Raw genomic sequence first — 22,691 nt, 5'->3', positions numbered from 1 at the left:
TCACGTGCCAAGATAAGTCTATCTCTCATACGAGGGGCTAAAAAAAAATCAACTTGACTTCCTTCTTTCCTTTCCATCCTTCCTGCCAAGGAAGTTTACCCATTAGTAGAAAGACAACTATACTATTGATATAATGAAGGGAAGTCTCCACTCCAACTTGACCATTCAACATTTTGAATTTAGAACACAGACATTTAAAAATGGAAAGGACTTTATCTTGGAAATTATTAAATCTAAAAACCATATTTTACAGGTGAGGAAAGAGAGTCCCAGAGAGGTGAAATGTCTTATCCAAGATCATAGATCCAGTTAGTGGCAGAGTCTAGACTGAAACTCAAAGCTTCTGGTTCTCAATCTATATAATAGGAGTTACAATCACTTTTTTCTGTGCCTTTTTTCCTGGGTTCTCTTTAGCTTGAAAATCAATTTTCATTCCATTCAAATAAAATCTGTAGTTTTTTTTTCAATCCAACTGATGAGACTATCAAATTGTCCTAGCCTAGGTTCATTTGGCAAATATTGATAGAAAGCTAAGGATATGGATTGCACTCCTATGCAAACCAGTACATGGAGCGGGGTAGGAGGGAAAGGAAGAGAGAGGAGTTTAGAATTTAGGATTGGAAGGGATATTAGACATAATCCAGTATTATTATAACAATAGCTACATTGACTTAGCACTTTAAGGTTTATAAAGCATTTTATACTTTATTAATAATAATAATGATGATGATAATGTGTTAACCTACAGTCCTATGAGGATGATACTGTAATTGTTATCTATAGTTATTATTCACATCTTCCAGATTAAAAAAAAAACAGTAGCACAGATAGGCTAAATGATTTGTATATGATCACATAGCTAGTAAATGTTGAAGCCAGGATTCAAATCCAGGTCTGTACAGACTCCAGGTCTGTAGTGCAGGGGAATCTAGACAAAAAGTGTAGCCTCAGAGTGATAGCTTAAACGTTATTGCTACTAACAAGGGGAGGAAGCAAACAACTGCTAGCAGGGCCTGTCTCAGTGTTAGCCTCCAGGTGCCAACACCATTCTAGGTGAAGGCTCAGAGTCCTTCGGGGCTCAAACGTATATATCATTTGAGATAAGACAAAGAACCAGTATAACACCAATGGGAAACTGCCCTATTATTTATATGACCAATAAAATAAAGGTATTTTCTAAATTACAAAGGAAAAAAGGAAGGAAGGAAAGAAAGAAGGAAGGAAGTAAATAAGCATTTAGTAAGCACCTAATACAAGCTAGACACTATGCTCAGCACTTTACAGAGAAGTAGGAATGAGGACTAAGACAGTAGGGAACTTAATCTTTATGGTACCATTCCAATAATAGACTGGAAAGTGACAATGGGGTCATACCAGTCAAACCTGACCCATGGACAACATCCAACCTGCTTTCTACCACAACATACTACCTAGCTAGTGAAGGTATATGGGGTATTCAGGAAGGACTAGCCCCTCTGATGTAAGGGCTTGCCAAGCACTTTTTAGGGCTGCTCATCCACCTTTGGTGTCCACTTTCACCCAATTCCCATCTGTGGCTCCAAGAAGCTGTAGCATGCCCAGTAAAACCATCTTGTCAGATAGGTTAAACCAGGTTGAGGGTAACTGACAGGCCTTAAACCCATCAGTAAGTTTGGGGGATGTTTACTCCAAGCATGTGAAGACTTCCCCCAGTGAAATGGGCAGTTAAGAACAATTTATTCCAATGTCCATGAAGACAGCTAAAGCAGGTGTTACGGAGTGCTTACAGCTTAGTCAGAAGCCAAAGATGCCAAGGTCATCCACTGCATCCTGGGCCATTGCCAGTCACCCTGACTTTTATCTTGCCACTGGACTTTGATGACTCTAGAAGAGAGAGTGAGGCTGATGACTTTGTACAACTCTGCCTCATTTAAATTCACAAGTGAGTCAAGACATCACCCTGTGATGTCTTTGGTCCTCTTTGAAATGAAGGACAAACAACTACCTAGTTATAACCACCTCATTTTATAGATGAGAAAATTGAGAAAGTAAGTGATATTCCCATAGTCACACAGATCCTATATAATAGATCCAGGATTGGAACTAAAATGTTTGGTATACAAATTCCAGATTATATTATTATAGACTTAGAGCTGGAAAGGATCTTAGCAGTCATCAAGTCTTCTTATTTTACAGATGAGGAAACTGAGGCCCAGAGATCTCTCTCCCTGGTCTCAGGTAATTCCTTTGACCTCAACCAGCTCTGATTAATATGTAACTGGCCACAATGAGGCTTAGCTTAAAGAATGAAAATGAATCAATGGAAGTACGTGGAAACGTGCAATTTTGCTGCCCTTATGAAATTGGAAGGGACCTCAGAGATTATTGAGTCCAACCATTAACTGATGAAGCTCAAAAAAGTGAAGTGACTTCTCTGAGGTCAGAAATTAAGTGACAGTTGCAGGACTACAGTTCGTATTTCCCAACTCCTAACCTAGTCAGTCCTCTTCTCAGTATACCCACTGCCTTTTTCCTCAAAACAACCAAGAAAATCATTCAAAGCATAAATTATGCTGATGGAGCCATATATAATATCACAGAAGCTCAAAGCAGAAATAGCCCACAGAAGTCAACTAGCACCTGTGCCTGCCTGAGAATCCTTTCTGTAATATCCCCAACAAATGATCTTCTAGTTACCACTAGAATAATTATATGGTAATTAGGTAACTGGACTTAACAAGTCCTACCTCAAAGCACTTCCTGTGGGTTCCTAAGTGTGTGAACTTGGGCAAGTTGCTTCACATTGCCAGGCCTCAGTTTCCTCATATGCAAAATGAAGGGGTTGGACTCCATGACCTCTAGGGTCCCTTTTTGCTCCAAATCTATGATCCTGTGACCTGAGATAGCCCATTCCTTTATAGATAGTTCTACTGGTTAAGAAGTTTTACTTGATATTGTAAAGCTTAAATTTGCCTCTCTGCAACTTCCCTCCACTTCTACTCTTCAGGCTGCATGGAACAAGTCAATTCCCTATTCCCTATGACAGCCCTTCCAATACTTAAAGGGCTAGCATGCCAGAGAACATACCACTGTGCCTCAAAAGTGAATCTGGTTAAAAAGCTATTAAATATTTCATAATGGATCTTCCTGGCCTGCATAGTAGTAGCTGTTCAGACTTCCCACTGCAAATAATAGTCAGCAGTAGTCTTACTAACTTTGGCATTATATTGTCTGCCCAACACTGCCTCACTCTTTGACCATCCTTGCATCCACTAGAAATTTGAATTCTACTTCTGGGTCTTTCAGCTCTGAGAGATGAACCTTTTGACTTACCTTGCTAAGAACCAGGCCTCCAAACATTTTCTGTAGGCTCCTTGCCATGCCTCAGTGCAGGTACTCTTCCCCTTCTCTATACCTCCACCTTGTTAGAACTCCTTTATGTGCTGTCTTTCCCCATTAAAACATAAGCTTCTTGAGGTCAGAGGATTGTCTTGTTTGCTTGTGCCTAACACTTAGTCAACACTTAAATTCTTTACTTAGCTGTCTCCTAGTTGTAGGCATGGTTTCTTGACCTCATCATCATTTTAGGGCAGTCCATCAGATAGGAAGCTATGACTCAAGATACATTGGAGTTTTCATGGAGAACATCTAATTAGCATTCATTCTTCTCAAAACACTTTCGTTTCTATAGAATCTGATTGAACAGGTAGAAAATTTGAGACATGTCAAAATGGAAATATCAGAAATCATATATTAAAGAAAACTAGCATATTTGAGCCATTTTACAGGATTATTAAGTCCCAGTTCTATTTTGCTACCAGTGATCTTTGGAATTCTGGCACAATTTGACTTTAGTCTTTTGTACCTTTTGCTATGAGAAAAAAAGGTGACCTTTAAATAGAAATAATTATCCAATTGGATCTAGTATATTAGAATAAAAAGCAGTAAGAGTGATAAATAATGAAACCCAAAAAGGAACACAGTGTCCCTGTCCATGGAGTGGGTCACTTTCAAAATTGGCATTAATTTTTGGAGAGCTCCATATATATATCATAGAAAGGAATGAGTTAGACAACAGTTTTTAGTGTTTAGAAACCAAGCCAGAAACTTCTAAGGAAACCTACATGGAGTGATTTGAAAAACAATAAAAAGCTCCATCTGCCTGGAGGCCTGACATGGCCCTGATCTCCCTCCTACCTGACATGAACTCTTTTCTATATAAATTTTACCAATTAGGAGACTGAGACCAGAGTATGAGGTGACTCCCTCAAGCAAGACTGGAAACATTGTCTCCTGACTCCTGTAACTCTCTTATGAGACAGACAGACGGACAGACAGACAGACAGATAGATAGATAGATATAAACACACACGTAAGTATGTGTGTATATACATATATGTGTGTGTATTATATATAATATGAAGATCCCCATATACTGATAAAGATTGACAGCTTATCAATCATTTTTATAGGCTTAGAGAATTTCCTGGGGTCACTGAAAGGTTGATTTAAAAATATAAGAATGGTAGCATAAAAGCTCCTCAAGAGGAGAGATTATTTTATTCTTCATATTTGTATCCTCAGTGCCCAGCACAGTGCCTGGTACATAGTAAGGGTTTATTAAATGCTTGCTGATTAAGTGACCTGCCCATGGTCAATATATGCCCAATATATCTCAAAGGCAAGAAGATCTGAATCCAGGTCTTCTTCCTGGCCAACCCTCTATGCAGTATCTAGAGATAGCAAATTTCTACCTGAGGGATAAATCTGGCCCACCACATGTTTTTGTATATTCCACTAGCTAAGAATGTTTTCTTACATTTTAAATACAATAAAACTTCATTTGAAAAATGTAAAAACCATTCTTAGCTAGGGCCATGCAAAAACAGGTGGCACACCAGATTTGGTTGGCCCATTTCCTATAACTTACTGATCCCTAAGTGTATACCATGCTGACTCCCCTACGTGATTGTTTAATTGTAAAGGTGCTAATAGGTTCCACAGCCAAGGGGAAGTATGTATTGTCTCCAGAAGACACTGAGACTTTAATCCATGAGATCATCAGTATGGGTACTTCCCCAGCCTATTCAGATCTCAACCTCTCAATGTTTTTCTTATCCTATGCTGTTCTTGTCCTTGTCTTCCCATAAATCTTTCATAGATTATCTACCCAATGCTTACTCTTGTCTTTTTTTCTGTTTTTAATTAATTGATTAAACTTTTCTCTATTGTTATCTACATCAACACAGCTAATCTTATTCAACAAACTCCAGATTATTAATATCTCAGTGAGGTATATAACAGAAACACATGCTCACCCAAGATGTTTGCAATTTAAATAGAGGAAATGTGGTCAAAGTTCAAGTTGAAGAGAGATTCCTTGTAGACACTCACCAGATGTTCCTGCTTGCAGATGACATCATGTTGTTTTGATCAAGTCCCAGCACATTTCAGAACCTCTTAAAAGAGATCTAAAATCACTAGAGATTGGTCTTCTGTTTTTTTCTCTAAAATCTACTATAACCTGATTTATAGATAATTTTGGCTTAAATTTTTTAAGATAATATATAAGGAAATACTATTTAAAACAATTTTGAGCATTTTTCCTGTTTTGTTCAAGACAAAGGGTCCTTACATTTTGCATTGTGTAACTTTTAAAGGATGAATTTATCCTCTACTTTTATATATCTAATTATAGTAAAAACATTATGATGGAAAAGATAGTAGTGTCTCACCATCCATATAGCAAAAACTAAATGGATGAAGAGCATCCAGTATATATGATATATAAGTGGAAGGACAACGTATAGAGATCATCCATCATTATATATACAATGTGTCCCAAAAGTCTTGGTGTAATTTTAAGTTTTAATAATTTCAGAAGTATAAATGCTGTACACTTATAAAATATACCATTTAAAGTATAATTTTTAAAGTTTACTGTGCTATACATACATATTTTGGTGAATTTTTGTTAAGTTTTTTTTTTAATTTAACAAAAAGCAGTACCCTGTCATGTTTTGCATGAAAGTTTGAATGACACTTTCTCAGCCCTCTTGCTTGATCACCTCAGTCACCTGGCATACCTCCATTAGACTTTTTCTTGTTGGGCCACATCAAAACTATTATGTATGCATAAAAACCTCATGCTTTGGATGAACTTAAGGTTAAGATTAGAAATGTAATCCTAGGGGCAGCTAGGTGGTGCAGTGGATAGAGCACTGGTCCTGAAGTCAGGAGGACCTGAGTTCAAACCTACCCTCAGACCAAACACTTGACACTTACTAGCTGTGTGACCCTGGGCAAGTCACTTAACCCCAATTGCCTAAAGAAAAGAAATGCAATCCTTTCTATCAATAAGCAGAAGCCAATGAAAGTTTTTACAAAAATTAACTAGAATGATATATAGCACAATATCACAGCTATGTTGAACTTTAATAATAAACAGCAATATTTTATGTTTTTAAACAATCATCCTCTCAAATACTGCTTTTTGCAAGTTTGTAGCATCTACACTTCCAAAATTATTAGAGATTAAACTTCACTAAGTCTTTTGGGGCAGAAGTATTTCTTGGTTCAACCCTACAAATTGACAATGAGCTGAGCCCAGGACTTAACAGGAGAAATAAAACAAGTTAAATAGCTTTTAGGGAACTCAAAAGTTTTTTTTTCTAATGCAGCCTAATCCCCTCCCTGAAATAAGGGCTCATCTTTTGAACACCAAGAGCTGGGAGTCATAGACTTGTAGATTATCTCAAAAACTGCAGTTGAGGATTACCTGAAGGACCGCAGAGAGGTACATAGTAAACACAATCAGGATGTAACACATAGTTAAGATGGAATTCCACAAAATGATCTGTATAAAATGTGTCAAAAAAGAAATACACAATTGACAAAGGAGATAGCACTCAATGTGTATACATTGCCTGAATCTACTATAAAAAACTAAACAGGAAAGAACCTGATTAGATACCTTTCACAGTTGAGGTTAGGGCATGAATTCTTACTGAAAATAGATGCAGATAATTACAGAAGACAAAATAGACAAATGGACAAAAACCAAATAGTTTTTATTATGTGAAATTGAAAGGCTTTTTTCCACAAACAAAATTAATAACTATCAAGTGGGCAATGGCTGAACAAATTATAGTCTGTAAACATAAGGGAACATAATTGTGACATAAGAAATGACCAAAGAGACTCATTCAGGAAAACCATGAGAAGATGTCTGTAAATTGATACATAGTGAAGTGGGCAGGATCAAAAGGATAATTTATACAATGACTACAACATTGTAAAGGTAAACAATTTTGAAAGACAAAAAATTATAATGTAAAGCCTAAGTATATTAGTTATACTACAACTAGTAGTTATAGTAAAGGGACTTGAGTTTATGCTATATGATGATCAGTTGCAGGAACTGAGAATGTTTAGTGTGGATAAGAAAAAACTTATGGGATGTGATAACTGTCTTCAAGTGTGTGAAAGGCTACAATGTAGATGTGGGATTAGGTTTATACTTTTTGGTCCCAAGAGGGTAGGACTGAGAAAATGGTTGGATATTGCAATGGTAAATTTAGGCTTGGTGTGAGGAAAAACACCAAGGGTACACCTCCTACCTCTTAGCAGTGATAAACTGAAGTTACACAATGGTACATGCATTTTCATACATGACCAATACAATACAAATTTATTTTGCTTGTAACTAGAGAGGGCTTTTCTCAAGTTGGGGAGAATTTTAGGGTATAGTGAGAATGATAAAAAAAAAAAGAAGGAAAGAGAGAAAAACTGTCAATAACATCTTTAAATATATAAAGAAGAAAGCAGGAAGAATTTCAGAGAGCACAAGGTCAAGAAACATAATGTTGATGCAACCTTGTTAAATTTAATATACATCTTAAAAACACTATTAATATAATAGATGGGAGAAAGTGTGACAGTGGATGGCATCTTCAGATTTCTTGTAGCATTTTGTTTGGACCTTTCACTGAATCACTGGATTACTGAATCGAAGGCCATTGAGTCACCCTATACCTCTCTGAGAAAACCCTCTACAAGATCTCCAACACATGGTCATCAAGACACAGCTCAAAAACTTTTTACTCAAAGTTAAAAGGAACTCATAACCTGTTGAAACAGCCCATTTTATCTGTGGATACTCCTAATGTATCCTTATGGCTACTTTACCCAAGTCAAACTTCCTTATGGCTACTTTACCCAAGTCAAACTATTCTAAAAAAATAGTGGTCTTCAGTCAGTGTCATTACTTTCACCCATTTTTAGTCATTTATTTACATGTATAAACTTGGAGCTATTGTAATCATACTCAGTGCCTTTTCATTTTTATCCTACCTTCTAATTTTGTGTGACTTTTTTCCTTTTCTTTAAGAAGAAATATACACACACATACATACATACATACATACACTAGTCAATGATTCTACTCCATACAGATAGATGACACTGTAGTGTCTCAAATGTTAGAAACCAAACATTTTCCACTTGTTATGGATTAGTCATAATGCCAAAGAATTTATACTTGCCATCCACAAGGAAAATTCAAATGCATAAGGAATGTTGTTTGTCCAGATGATGACATTCAGTTAAATGAAAATTTTTTAAGTTTCAGCATGCAGAACTTGGAGAAATAATACAAATAAAGAGTGAAATGGGCTCAGAATTCAAGAACAGAAGATCAGGCTGGACTGCCTTTGGGGAAATTATAGAGCTCTTTTAATGACCCCTAAAACAAAGGTCCATTTTTTAAGACCAATATTCTAACCGTGTTGTGAGCCATGCAACACAAACTCCCAAAAATTGGAAATTAGTTTCATTCAGAGGGCAATGGAACAGTTCATGTTGGATGTGTGCACACTTTATCATATAACAAATAAGGAACCATGAAGAAGAACTTGAAAAAAAGAATGTCATCAAATTTTTGAATCAGCTAAAAACAAGGTAGGTTAGTCAGGTGGTGAGAATGAGGGGTAGTTGACGCATTGCTCATATACTCCTCTGGCAGTCTCATGATGTTAAGGGTAGAGCCCTCTATGTCAACTTCATAGCAGAACATGAACCAGAGTTGCACAGGATGGGCTAGCATGGATGGGTTGCGATCTGCATCACTAAAGGTGATATCCATATCCATGAATTCATAGGTCCATTTAAGCATTTTAATTTCTTTTGAATGAGGTATATCCTTCTGGAGATACATTTCAGTCATGGGTCTCATACTGTCAAATCTCAGTAATATACTTGAAACCTTGTATCACTGGTTTATCTTGTTTATTGCCATACATTGTGCATTTGTAAACAGGGCTCTTAGACAATGGGTTTTATTACTGACTCATTTGTTAGATTTTGTCTTTTGTGAAATACTTGTAATTTCTACTACTATTTTGTTGATACATTGTAGCTGCTCTCTATAATATTGAGCTTAGTGAATACATGAAGGCAGTTCTCTACCCGTAACCCTCTTTGTCCTTCTAAAATGAAAACTGAAAATCAACAAAGAAATATCATACCAAAAGTATGTGTTGATGAAAATGGGAGAAAAATTGATATGAAAATGAACAGATTACCAACATTTCAATAGCTATTCTTTCTCATCATCATTGACAAGGTAGTGAAACCACTATGCTTGGATATGATCACTTCAATACCTAATATGCTATATGAGAAAGTGAAAATGAAATTTAAGAAAATTAAGTCAGAGAGAATGGTTAGACCTGACCAAATACACAAGGGAGAAAGTTGTGCTTGAGGCTAGTCAACTTTAAAGCTACTCAGTGATCCATTTTAAAGGTTTTTCAAAGAAGAAAATCCCAAAAGAATGGAAAAGAGAAAGGACCCTATTATCCTTAAAAATAGTGACAGTGACTGAGAAGATATCAACAAATACTAACAAATAGTCTATTTTCTCAACCCTATAAAATCTGTTTGTGAATAACCTGTGTACTTCCTGAGAATATCTTTGATGAAACTATATGAAAGGAATAGGTCACATTTCTTGAGCAATTTTCAGTAGTAGATAGCATCTACGCAGTAACACATTTGACTGAAAGCTGCAAAGAATGTAACATTCCAATGTATTTATTGTTTATTTACTACAAGAAAGCATTTCACTGAGTAGAACAAACAGAACCTTCAAGGTTCATCTAATAAAGTGTCTCCCATACATAAAAATCATAAAAGATTCTTTCACATATACAGCCCTAGAGATACCTTTTTCAATGATCCTCACTGAGAAAACATCAACCTAGAAATAAACAGAAGAAAATAAAGTGAATGAAAACTTCCTGTTGCCCAGATTATGACATAGAGATGGGTGACTAAGCCATTTAGTTAGGCTATCAGGATATATTTCTAGGAAATTGGACTCAGAATTGAATAGAAAGATGAAATCATGTTAGATCTCATTTGGGGCACTACATGTTATTTTCAGTGATCCCAAAGTGATCCTTAGTTACAAAAGCCTATCTTTTCAAAATTAATGTTCTCCTAGAGCTATTCTAAGTATTGCTAAGAATCAGGGAACAGAATCTCAAAAGAAGCAAAATTGGACACAACCCATAGGGTAGTGCAAAGACAAATTGTGTATCTAAATAGACCACATAATATTCCCAATGATAAATTAGGGAAAAGTAGCATAAAAGACATCAGCAAGGACAATTATGGCTGGAAAAGTAGTTGAACAGCAATGTACTGAAAGTGAAGGATAACAGATGGCCAGCCCAAATGTTGTACTGCAGAATATTTAATATTAAAAGGCCTACATAAGAGCCTTAAGGCAGTGGGTAGATCCTTAGAAAGGAACATTGATAAGACTAGCAGAGAATAAGAAGCATGGATGAGTTGTAATCACGGTAAAGGGAATACCCACATTGATGAGACCAAAGATAGATGTATTCATTTGGACCACTTAATGCATGATAGAAAAAAATGTTATGAATAAGGGTTGAGAGTAATAAGAAAATCAAAGGAGGAATAAGGTTGTTGCTCAGTATGGATGGGAAAATTGATAAAGGATGACAGAAAGAAATCAAATCTACACAATTCCTTTTTTTCTCAATCAAGAAGAAGAATCTTTTGACTGGGAAGGATAGACTAAAATTGGCTAGCAAGGAATTACATATGTAGGGAGACAAGATGGTAAGCTTTCATGCTCATCAAAATACAAAGCAAAAGTCAGTGATTGGTTGTTGGTCAATAAATAAGGAGTGTGTTGCTGAATGTTGCCCATGTAGGTGAAGTATATCCTAAAGGGTCTGTCTAGAAGTGTAAAATAGGAGTTCTGAATAAATATCTCTAGTGTCTCCTCTGTCCACTCTTCTCCAAGGAGACTTTGATTCCTGCCAGGAGAATAAGTAGATTAGCACCAGAAGCTGACTGCTCTGTTCCCTTCAGAGATAGGGAGTACTAGGATAGAATTATATCTATCTGACCCCTAAACATTGTTAGTCTAGGGGAAATAATTTTTAGTTTCAATTTGCTTTCTTGATTTCTATCCCTTAATGAGGAAGGAACGTCCCAGGATATTTATCCAAGGCTTGACCCCCAAACAAATGCCGGTTCCATAAAGACCACACATGGACAACAGCAAATAAACTATTTTATCCAAGCCAACAGCAAACCAGAATCAGAGAAGGCATACAAATAGAAATATATCAGACAATACACAGAATGAATGTGTTCTCTCGCTGGGAGTGAGCTCTCTCAGCTCAACTAAGAGTCCCGGATTTCACACAAGAGGAAACTCTTTGATATCTCTAGTATATTAAGCCAGGGATGAGGAGATGATCAAGGTGCTGACTCCTCTACATGTTTCTTTCCAGATTTTCTCTCTTCACTTAGCTTTTGTTCTTGCCCAACTTCATTTACATACCAGTAAAAGGATGTACTGTAAGTAAGGTAAGCTTTAATACAGCAGTCCATGGTTTTTCTTTTTTTAAGGCATTGTCCCCAAAATAGTTTGTATGAACATAGGATCTCAAGAAGGCATACAACAAAAGTTAGAAAGAATTTCCTAACCCTAAGTCAGATGTGAGATCTCTGACTACAAATCAGCAGATTATTTTAAATTATTAATTTTAATAACCAATTAATAACAATTATTAAACAATGTTATGTCATATACAATAATCATAAATTTAATAATCAATAACATTATTATAATCCATAATAAATTATAATTAATAATTTAATGTTGTGTTATAATTATAAAATATATAATTAATAATTAATAAATTATTAATCCAACTGGAAGTATTCTGAAGATTTTTATTAGTTTTCCCTGGTTACATGTCTTAGCTTAGATAGAATCTTCAAAATATAGTCTAACAAGACTTTTGAAAGGAATACTGTTTGTGAAAGTATAATGGTGACTAGTGAGAGTCAACAGTTTCTTCAAAAATTGTTTTTTCTGAACTAACTTTATTTTCTATTTTGATGGGGTTACTAGATTGATATATCAGAGGAATGTCATAAATGTAGTATAGTGTGCTTGAATTCCAGCAAGACATTTGACAAAACCTTTCAGACAAAAAAAAATTGAGAAATACTAAGCTGCACCACAGCACAGTTAAACGAGTTCAGAACTGATTGAATGACAATACCCAATGAGAAGTAATTAATGACTCAATGTCAAGCTGAAAAGAGGTCTGTAGTGGAGTTCCCTGGAGATCTCTCCATGACCTTTTGTTGTTCTTTATTTTTATAAATTACCTGGTTGAAAGCAAAGATGTCATTCTTAAATTCTCAGATGTCACCAAACTAGGAGTTTAGCTAACAGAGGGATGAAAGAGACATTGTGGATCATGACGAGCTAGAATAACAAGCAAAGACAGTAAGACAGTAAGTAAGTAAATTTCACAGAGATATGAAGTTTTAAACTGGGTTCAAAAAACAATCACTTGAGTTGAGAATTAAAGAATCTTTTCTAAGCAGTTCTTTGTATGAAAAGACAATGGGGAGTTAGGGCAATAGTGGACTGCAAGTTGAAGATGAGTTAGCAGTCCAACATGGCATCAAAAAAAAAAAGCTAATAAAAGTTGTTTGTGGCTATAACAAGGTAGATGAGAGTACTGGTACACTCTGCCTTGGTCAGAACACATCTGGATTTTCTTTCAGTTCAGGGTGCCCCATTTTGAGAAGGACTTTGAGAAATGGGAATATGTCCCTGGAAGGGTGATCAGAATGATGAAAGGACTACATACCGTCCCATATTCACAATATGAATGAAATGAAACTAAGTCAAAAATCCTCCCCAAAGAAAACACTAGGAACAGGCCAAAAGGAGAGCCAATACTCAAAATATCACTAGTCTTATTTCTAGCCTTGCTCCAGCACCCATCACCTGGTGAAAGATCTCTTGTAGTAGCAACGGGGACAGCCATACTAACAACTACCAATTCCTAACCAACCAGCTACCACCTACAGGACAAAAAGGCCAGCTTAGATGAAGCAGCAAGGCATCCTGAGAGAGAAATGGGAGGCAGCATGTGCCAGGCAAGCTAAATTATCACCATAACCAGTTGTGAATTGATCCATTCATTTGCAGTCCGATTCTGGAGTGCAATTTGGAATTATGCCCAAAGGCCTATAACACTGTGCAACCCTTTGGTCCAGCAATAGGCCTATATCCCAAAGAATTTTTAAAGGGGGTGGGAGGAACATATTTGTACAAAAATATTTATAGCAGATCTTTTTCTAGTGTCAAAGAACCGGAAATTAAGGGGATGCCCATCAATTGGGGAATGGCTGAGCAAGTTGTGGTAGATGAATGTAATGTAATATTATTGCACTATAAGAAATTATGAGCAGGTGGATTTCTGGAAAACCTGGAAAGAGGTATATGAACTGATTCAAAGTGAAGTGAGCAGAACCAGAAGAACACTGTTCACAGTAACAATGTACAATGATCAACTGTGAATGATTTAGCTATTCTCAGCAATAAAATGAACCAATTCCAAAGGATTCATGATGAAAATGCTATCTTACAGAGAAAGAACTGATGGAGTCTGGATGCATATTGAAGCATAATATTTTTTACTTTCTGCGTTTTTGTGGGGTTTTTCCTTTGTGTCTGAGTTTTCTTTCACAACATGACTAATGTGGCAACATGTTTTGTATGATTGAACATGCATAGCCTGTATTAAATTGCTTATGTCTTGGGGAAGGGAGAGGTGAGGGAGAAAGGGAAAAAATTTGGAAAATTTTTAAATTTTTAAATGAATGTTAAAAAATTGTCTTTACATGTAACTGGGGAGAAATAAAATATTATTTTTAAAAAAACTGTCACCACCACCTTAACCACCATCTCCCCTCAGACCCTGAGATAGCCTAAGGACCCTTAACCTGAGAGCACCCAAGACCACTGATCCTGCTTCCAATGTGGGCCCGGCACCCATCATTGAGAGAAGCAACCACTAGGGAAAAGGAGTCCACCTTCTTTGACAACACCAACCCCAAATGCTGATCAGCTGTCACCAATGGATAAGTAAGCCCAAGATCTCTGAAGAAAAGGGGTAGCATGCCCCCAAACCACTCCTCCTGCTTCTGATTTCACCCTCATAGCTATCATCCTGGGAAGCAACTGCTGTGAACGTTTGTAGTTGCTGCAGCTATGGTTACTGAAGACCCCAAAAAGATAGCTAGTATCTGACAGCATTTGAACTCAGAGATTTCTCACAAATCCTGCACACTGTCACCAAACTACCTTTCTGCACATTTCACACCTTTCTTATTCCTCCCACCAACCAACACTCCCCAACTCAAAACCCCCTTCCTTAGCCTATACTCTCTTATTTGTGTTGAAGCTCACTTTTATATTTGTATTCTCAGCTCTTAGTGAAGTGTCTGATACATAAATCCTTTATCATGCATTCATTCATTTTTTTCAAAATGAGAAAGAATAGATAGAAATATATGTAAACAAAAGTACTAACAACTTAAAAAAACAAGACCTGTCATTTCACTGATAGAGGAAGCTCCTATTTATTTTACCAAAGTAGATAGGCCCTCTCTGAAATAGTCTTAAAGAATACCTGGTACACTGAAATTTTAATTGAGTAGTCTCTAGGGATAAGGCCAGGATGTGACAGAGGCAGGATCTGATCCCAAGTCTTCCTAATTCTGAAGCTGGTTATCTATCCACTAAGCCATGTTGCCTTTCAACAAAAAATATATCCACATAATAATAATAAAATAATTATATAGAATTTTACTTAAGAAAATAACACATCACCAGTGGCAAGGGAATTTTAAAGATAGTAATGCAGGCCATCTGGGGAGATGATGAAATTGACCTTACTTCTTTTGCTTCACTTTCATTCTGGATCAAATTCATTTGTATGCAATTCAGTAATTTCTAACCCTAAGTCAGTTACCTGTATGGAATAAAGGACTCTAATTTGTCGCCAGAATTGAAGGGTTAAAAAGACAAGCTTAACCTGAGTATTTTGTCTGGGTTTTTTAGCTGAATTAGTCATTCATGGGCCCTGGATATAAAGAACCAAAGAACTGTCAGCCTGCTCTCATCAAGGAGAAGCTTTTTAATCATTGTTCCATAATAACTTAGCTGAGATTGCCAGGATGTCATCCCAAAAAAAGATAAAATTCACAAGCTAGATCTGGCAGAAGTTGAATGACCCTGCAACCAATGGAAATGTTTAGCAGCAACCAATAGAGCAATGACCAGGAGAGACAATGCATCTAGCAATGACCTCAATACTAGCAGCAACCATGAGGGCAGCAAAGGACTAGACCCAGAAGAGAGCAGAAATGCAATGACTAGCAGAGAGAACTTCAGCAGCCTTGAAGCATCAGAAGCATGAGTAGCCCTTCAAAAACATGTATGTGCTAACTCTGTGTATCCTTGTGCATTATACCTAGAGGAATCCAACCTTTCTGCTAATAAAATACTTATATGTGGGAAAGTATGCCCTAGGTTTGTGGGTAGAAGTTTCTACTGATTTTTTTTTGCAGTATTATTTCATGAAATTATTTTATTTTGAACTAATTGCATCCCTGGGCAGCTAGGCAGCACAGCAGATAGAATACTGAACCTGAAGTCAGGAAGATTCATTTTCCTGAGTTCAAATCTGGCTTCAGACACTTACTATTTGTGTGACCCTGGGCAAGTCACTTAACCCTATTTGCCTTAGTGCTTCCTCTATAAAGTAAGCTGGAGAAGGAAATGGCAAACCACTTCAGTAACTTTGCCAAGAAAATCCCAACTGGGGTCACAAAGAGTCGGACATGACTGAAACAACTAAACAACAAACATTGCATCCTCTGATTTTTTGTTGGTCAATACATTTCTAGGGGCTCACAAACTACAGCTCTGAGTAGATGAAGATGCACAGAACAGCTCAAACCTAGGGTAATTTTTTCTCCTGTGGGCCCTGAATTACAAGAAGATACTAAATGTAGTGATTTCATTTGAGACCCAAAAAAACCCTGTGAGGTACATACTGCAGATATAATCACTCCCATTTTGCAAATAAGAAGATCAGAGTTCAATAAAGGAAAGTAACTTATACATGGTCACACAACTAGTACCATAAATGTCAGACATAAGTTTTGAACTCAGGTCTACTTTATTTCAAGGACTCTCTCCACTATGTCACTTCCTTTGCTTCACTTTCATTCTAGTTCAAATTCATTTGCATGCAACATCAAAAGGGATGTCTGGGAATTTCTAACCCTAAATCTACTAGCTATATGGAATAAAGGACTCTAATTTGTCCCCACATAGGAAGGGTTATGTCATATTGACACAATCTGCAGCTGTACAGAGATTCCCACAGGTGCTGAGTAACTATGAAGTTGAGAAGAATGTAGGATAACATAGGAACTGGTTCCGGACAGTTGAAGGATGTAGGATTTTAACCAGCTTTGAGATCAAGAGACTGTTACAACAAAGGCCACAAGAAAATAGCCAGAGATAGGCCATAAAAGAAATGATTTCTCCAAAAATGACCAAATTTTTACATGTTTCAGTTCCAAGTTTTCACTCTCAGAACTTGAATAATTAAAGAGCAATTAAATGATGCACCTGGAGTTGTTACAAAGGTTGCCAGAATGTTTTTTACCTAGTTTGTCACTGGAGTGCATGTGCTGCACAAACAAAAATAATGTCACAGGCAGGAAAATATATAGGTGCAAGATAAAAGAGAGTCAAGGACACCTCCCTAGGGAACTGCAGAAAGTGGGTAAAAAAACATCAGCAATGCTGAAACTAGAGGGTTGAAAGCACTGAACTGCACATAGACAGGAATAAGATTTAAATTATGCTAGTGTCATGCTGGATAAACCAATAAAGGAGGTTTAATAGCTACAACAAAAGCCCAAGGTTAACAGAGACAAACTTCACCAAGCGATCTGCTGCAATAATCCTATAAAAGATGACTTGGGTCAGCAGATATACCCAGACTATTCTCTAGACCAGGAAAACTTCAATGGAATAGACTGAAAAGGACTCAGATACAAATCTGTCTAAGGGAGTGAGAGTCAGGGAGGCAGGAACAGGGAGAAATGAGCTCTTAGACAGACAGATGGTATTCTTGAAATTATAATGAAAACCAGCTCCAGGAAGAAAAAAAGTCTTTGATAGGAAAGAGAAGGGAGAGAATAAGCTTATTATTAGCATAATGGGTCCCCAAGTCCAAGCACAGTCTGAGGAGTACAGAGTGTACAATAAATTTAAAAGAAAACACTAACTTAGGCAACAATGAACTTTAAATTATATTTTAAAATTCTTGAATCTAATGAAGTTGTCAGGAGGAAATGAGAAATAGTTAATTCCAACTTCCAAATGACCTCCTCATTTTTACAAGTTTACTAAAAGAACTCAAAAAAGGGAAACGTGTCCCAATGGACAGAAGTAACCATAAGGACAGGAATTTAGCCCCTTCCACAGTTGGACAAACACAATTACAGAAAGTTTTCTCCCCACACCCAGCAGGGCAGGAGTAGGTAATAAAGAGAATTAGGTTAAATCCATCTTTGGCACCTTCCATTGCTGCTATTATTAATAGAATAATGAAAATATTGATCTTATTTTCAATGAGAGGTATATATGTGTATTGTTTTTGATGTTTTGCATGCCCCTCTATTCCCTATACTATGTATCTCCTCCTTTCCAAGGCATAGTAAGTCCCTCTGGATAACTAAGCTATCAGAAGATAGAGCATGACCAGGCCTCAAGTGAAGCAACATCTTGGAGACTGCATGGGGAGGCAAATGGCTGCAGCTCCCCAGGGACTATTTAGGAAGGACCAGAAAAGAGGGAGTTGTTAATGGTGGTCACGTTAGAGCTACAGGGACTGGCTAGGACAGTAATTGTACAAGAACTCAAGATCAGCTTGGGGGATGGTGGTAAACATCTTGGTTGTATGTAGCAGAGAGACTGGTGAGTCATTAATCCTCAATAGTCAATAAACACTTATTAAGTGCCTACTAAGTATCAGGGATTATGCTAAGTGCTGAAGATGCAAATAAAAAGAAAAACAATCCCAGTCCTCAAGGAGTTTATAATCTAATGAGTAAGGACAACATACAGAGGAATTTGAAAGGGGAGGAGGCAAAGAAGGTACCAGGTGAAGGGACATGATGGAGAAATTTGAAGAAGTCTGAAAGAAGTGCCACTGATGGGAAATGGGGAGAGTGAAAGAGATTTGGAGAGTGATATTGAAGAAAGTTCCTTCTGTATAAGGGCAATGTTAGTGATTATGGGGGAGGAAGAGGGAGGGAGGAAAAAAAAAGAAGGAAATGAAAGGAATCAGAGGATGTAAAATTGGGCTAGCATAGAGCTGGTGGGACCCTGAATGTGCATTTGAATTAAGTGTAAGGCAAGCTGTGTGTGACATCCTGGGAGGCAATATGAAGTAGTGGGTTTTGTGTTGAATGTGGGGTCATGAAGAACTAAGTTCAAATCCTACCTCAGACACTTACTAGCTGCTGAACCTGGGCAAGTCATTGGTTAGCCAAAAATAAATAAATAAATAAATAAAGTATTGTTTAATGAGTTAGTTTAAATGAGCTCCTTATTATATTCATTAAATGGATACTCTCTTCAATGATAGGCCTGCCTCAATTTCCCATCCTGCAATATTGTTTCTTTCCAAAAAAAAATCTCCCTCCAAAGGATTTGCCCAGCTTTCTAGAAGTTTGTTTTTTAAAAAACATTGTATATGTAATCATATAATATATAAATATATTTATTTTAAATACATATTTTAGGGTATATTATGTGTGTATATCTATTTTTCTATCATATATATTTCAGGATTACCAATAAACTACTTGGGCTATATATAGTTATATCTTGGTCTTGATAATGATCAATCCCTTCCTTTTCCAGTCATCCAAAATATCAGATCATAAAGATGAGTCTTCCTGACTCCACACCCTGAACTCTATCCACTGCACCACTTAGGTGCCCTGAAAGCATTACACTGTTTTGCAAATGTGATTCAGCCTGATCTCTCCCTTTTGCTCTATTCTGGACTTGGCTCAAAAAGTGGGGTGGTATTAATTCACTTACAAAGTTTTGTCATTTTCATTCATATTGTAAAATTATGTATCAACAGATCCGTGATCTCGTTGTTGGGGTAGTAATCTCTCTACTGGACAGGTAGGTGGTGCAGTGGATAGAGCACCAGCCCTGAAGTTAGGAGGACCTGAATTCAAATACAGCCTCAGACACTTCTTAACTGTGTGACTTAGAACAAGTCACTTAACTCTAATTGCCTCAATTTCCTCATCTGTAAAATGAGCTGGAGAAGGAAATGGCAAGCCACTCCAGTAACTTTGCAAAGAAAACCTTAAATAGGGTCACAACTGAAATGACTCAACAACAACAATCTCTCTACTAGTACAAATTTCAACCCATTCATATTTCCTCATCAATCAATAAATCAAGTAACATTATTAAGCAATTACTATGTGCCATGCACAATGTTAAAACAATGCAGATCCAAATTAAAAATGAAAGCACTCCCTGCTGTCAAGAAACTTACAATCTATGCAATTCTTAACCATTCCCCCTCTGATAAATTCTCCATAGGAAACTGACTCGTACTGAAGGGCTTCATCTAGGTGTTTTATCATGCATGGGTATTCTGAATCAATCCATGATTGTTAGATGGGGGAAGGCAGGAACTGCAAAAATCTGTTATTTCATTGGTATAACAAACTCCTGGTAAAGAAATAGCTTCAGCCAATACAGATCATCAAGTTCTCCATAACATAAAGTCCTAAAGAGTTGCATGTGACAGTGAGAAGATAAGTAACTCACCCAGAGTCACACAAGCAATATATGTCAGAGGTAAGACTTGAACCCAGATTTTCATGACTCTAAAACCAGCTCTTTTTCTACTACACCATGTTGCCTTACCATCTGTCTTTCTTTCTTCCTTTCTGTCTTTTTTTCTTTCTTTTTACAGTTTTAGAGAATTCCTAGTGAGGAACTTCTGCCTCAATTTCTGTTTGTATCAGTTTCTATCAGTTTCTTCAACTGCAAAATGGGTATAATGATGGTACCATATACTAAAGTTGTTGCAAGGATCAAATGAGATAATATTTGTAAAGTGCTTAACATAGTACCTGGCACATAGTAAGTGCTAAATAAATACTTGCTCTGTTCCCCTTCCCTTCATTAACCTTCCCTTCCCTTCCCCTGCCTAATGATTATAGCATTAAAATATAAAGATAAACCATTGCTCATCCAATACGGTCAGAATAGAAATATTTATGCAAGAATTCTTATTTCTGATCTCTCTGCACAGGATTGTGTCTATCTTCATTTTATTCAGTCTTGAATCCCATCTCCGTGGTGGTAGTAATAACCGTGGTGAATGGTTGGGTTCCATGTCTAACCATGTCAAGTTTTTTTTTTCTTTGATATTAGCATCTGTCCCAGATAGATGAGACAGTCTCATTTATTACACATGCATACCCCATTTATCATATCCTTTGGTTTCCAGAGCCCTTGACAGGTTGAGCTTTCTCTGAAGTGGTATGAGCATAGCCTATATCAGAGTCCCTAGGAGGATCTCTATATGAATCATCCAGCCTATCTTGGTGGGAGAAGCTAAAGTTAATTCATGCCTCTGTGGACAACTCCAAACTGACATCCTGAAATTGAAGCAATTTTCTTGGTAATACAAAATTAGTTCATCCATCCCTCCTGGAGCCTGACACCAGGAAGACCTGGCAGCCCATCAAGAGTATCTTCTCAATTCCAGGAAGGTGAAGAAATCCTCCCAGTCATAAAAAATTATTAAAAGTATTCCATAGAACAATACCATCTGAGTATCATGGTTTTTCCCCTGAAAGAAATGTAGTTTTAGTGCATTTTATTGCATAAAGTCAGAAATTGAGTCTGACAATCTTTTAAAATTATCATATGCATTGTTTGAATGCAAATGATGCTACTTAATTAGCCTAGTATTTCCCTTGTTTGCACTATTAATTTGCTTAGCAAAGCTTCTATTTTTCTAGGTACAGGTAAAACTGTATCATAAAAATTCTATATAAAATAGTTGAATGCCCCAACTGATGTGTTATGGCCACAGTAACAGTTCTTTGTTGAGTCAGTTACAATAAATCACAGAATTTTAAAGCTGTCAGATGTGTAATGCTCCCCTTTGCGCCTCTTTAGAGCTTGCTCAGCAGACATACCAGACAAATGCATGCAAACTTGGGATAGGCCTGCTTCTGGGCATGTGTAAAGGAGGGTCCCATCTCCTTCAATACTGTCATTTCAGAATATTTGCAGATATCTTCTCATTGCTTCTTATTTGCCATGATGACTCAGGAGTTTTTACTGTATGATGATGAAAAGTCTTTTAATTGATTGCTGAGCCAGAATTCTATATATACTAAAGGGAATGCTATATATACTAAAAGGGAAATCCTTGTCCTTTGGGCTTCCTCTTCCTGCCGGCTTTGAAGGTCAAGGATGGCAGGATATAGGGAATACACTTCCTCCCACCTGGCTGGTTTTGAACTTATTGCCTCCTAGTAAAGTCTGTGCCTGAGATGTGTCAACTGACTTGTGTCTTCTTCTTCCTTGGCATCTGAATATTAGGATAGCAGCTACCAGAGCAGTTATTTATAGTTTATCATTCCCTTTTCTACATGGTAATAAAATTATCAATTCCACACCTAATGTCCTCAGTATACCTTTTTTTCACTCTTCCCCCATGCTGGGGCAGATCCTTAGACAAGAGCAAAAAAAAAATTTGAATTTCCAAGAAGGGAGCATGAATCAATTCCTGTGAGAATGAGGAGCCTACTTCCTCTACTGAGAGGTCAGGTTCCCCAAGTTGAGCCTGGGTAAACCTCAAGGGCAAGAAAAGTAAGACAGTCCTTGTTCACTATAAGTTCATTTTCTAATAGGAAATATCAGCTGCCATACAAAGGAAAGACTCAGTGGTCATTAGGGCATAGTGGAAAAGCAAATAGGAATTTGTCTTCCTTAGCTACATTTCCATTAATAAAACCATATCAGTTTCTATTGTTGAACCAGTTGATGATAAGAACTTCCTTTCTGAGTCTTTAGTAGTTGTGAGTGTTGAGGCTGCTGAGGCTACAGCTGCTGCAGAAGCAGTTGCCAGGTTGCATCTCCACAAAATTTGCTCCCTTGGATGATGACTGGTGAGGGGAAAAGGCTGAAATCAGAGCCAGTAATCTAGGGATGGTGCACT

Source organism: Vombatus ursinus, unplaced genomic scaffold (genome assembly GCF_900497805.2).
Source record: "Vombatus ursinus unplaced genomic scaffold, bare-nosed wombat genome assembly UNPS02009835.1, whole genome shotgun sequence".
NCBI lineage: Eukaryota > Metazoa > Chordata > Mammalia > Diprotodontia > Vombatidae > Vombatus > Vombatus ursinus.
Note: the sequence above shows the minus strand (reverse complement) of the source record.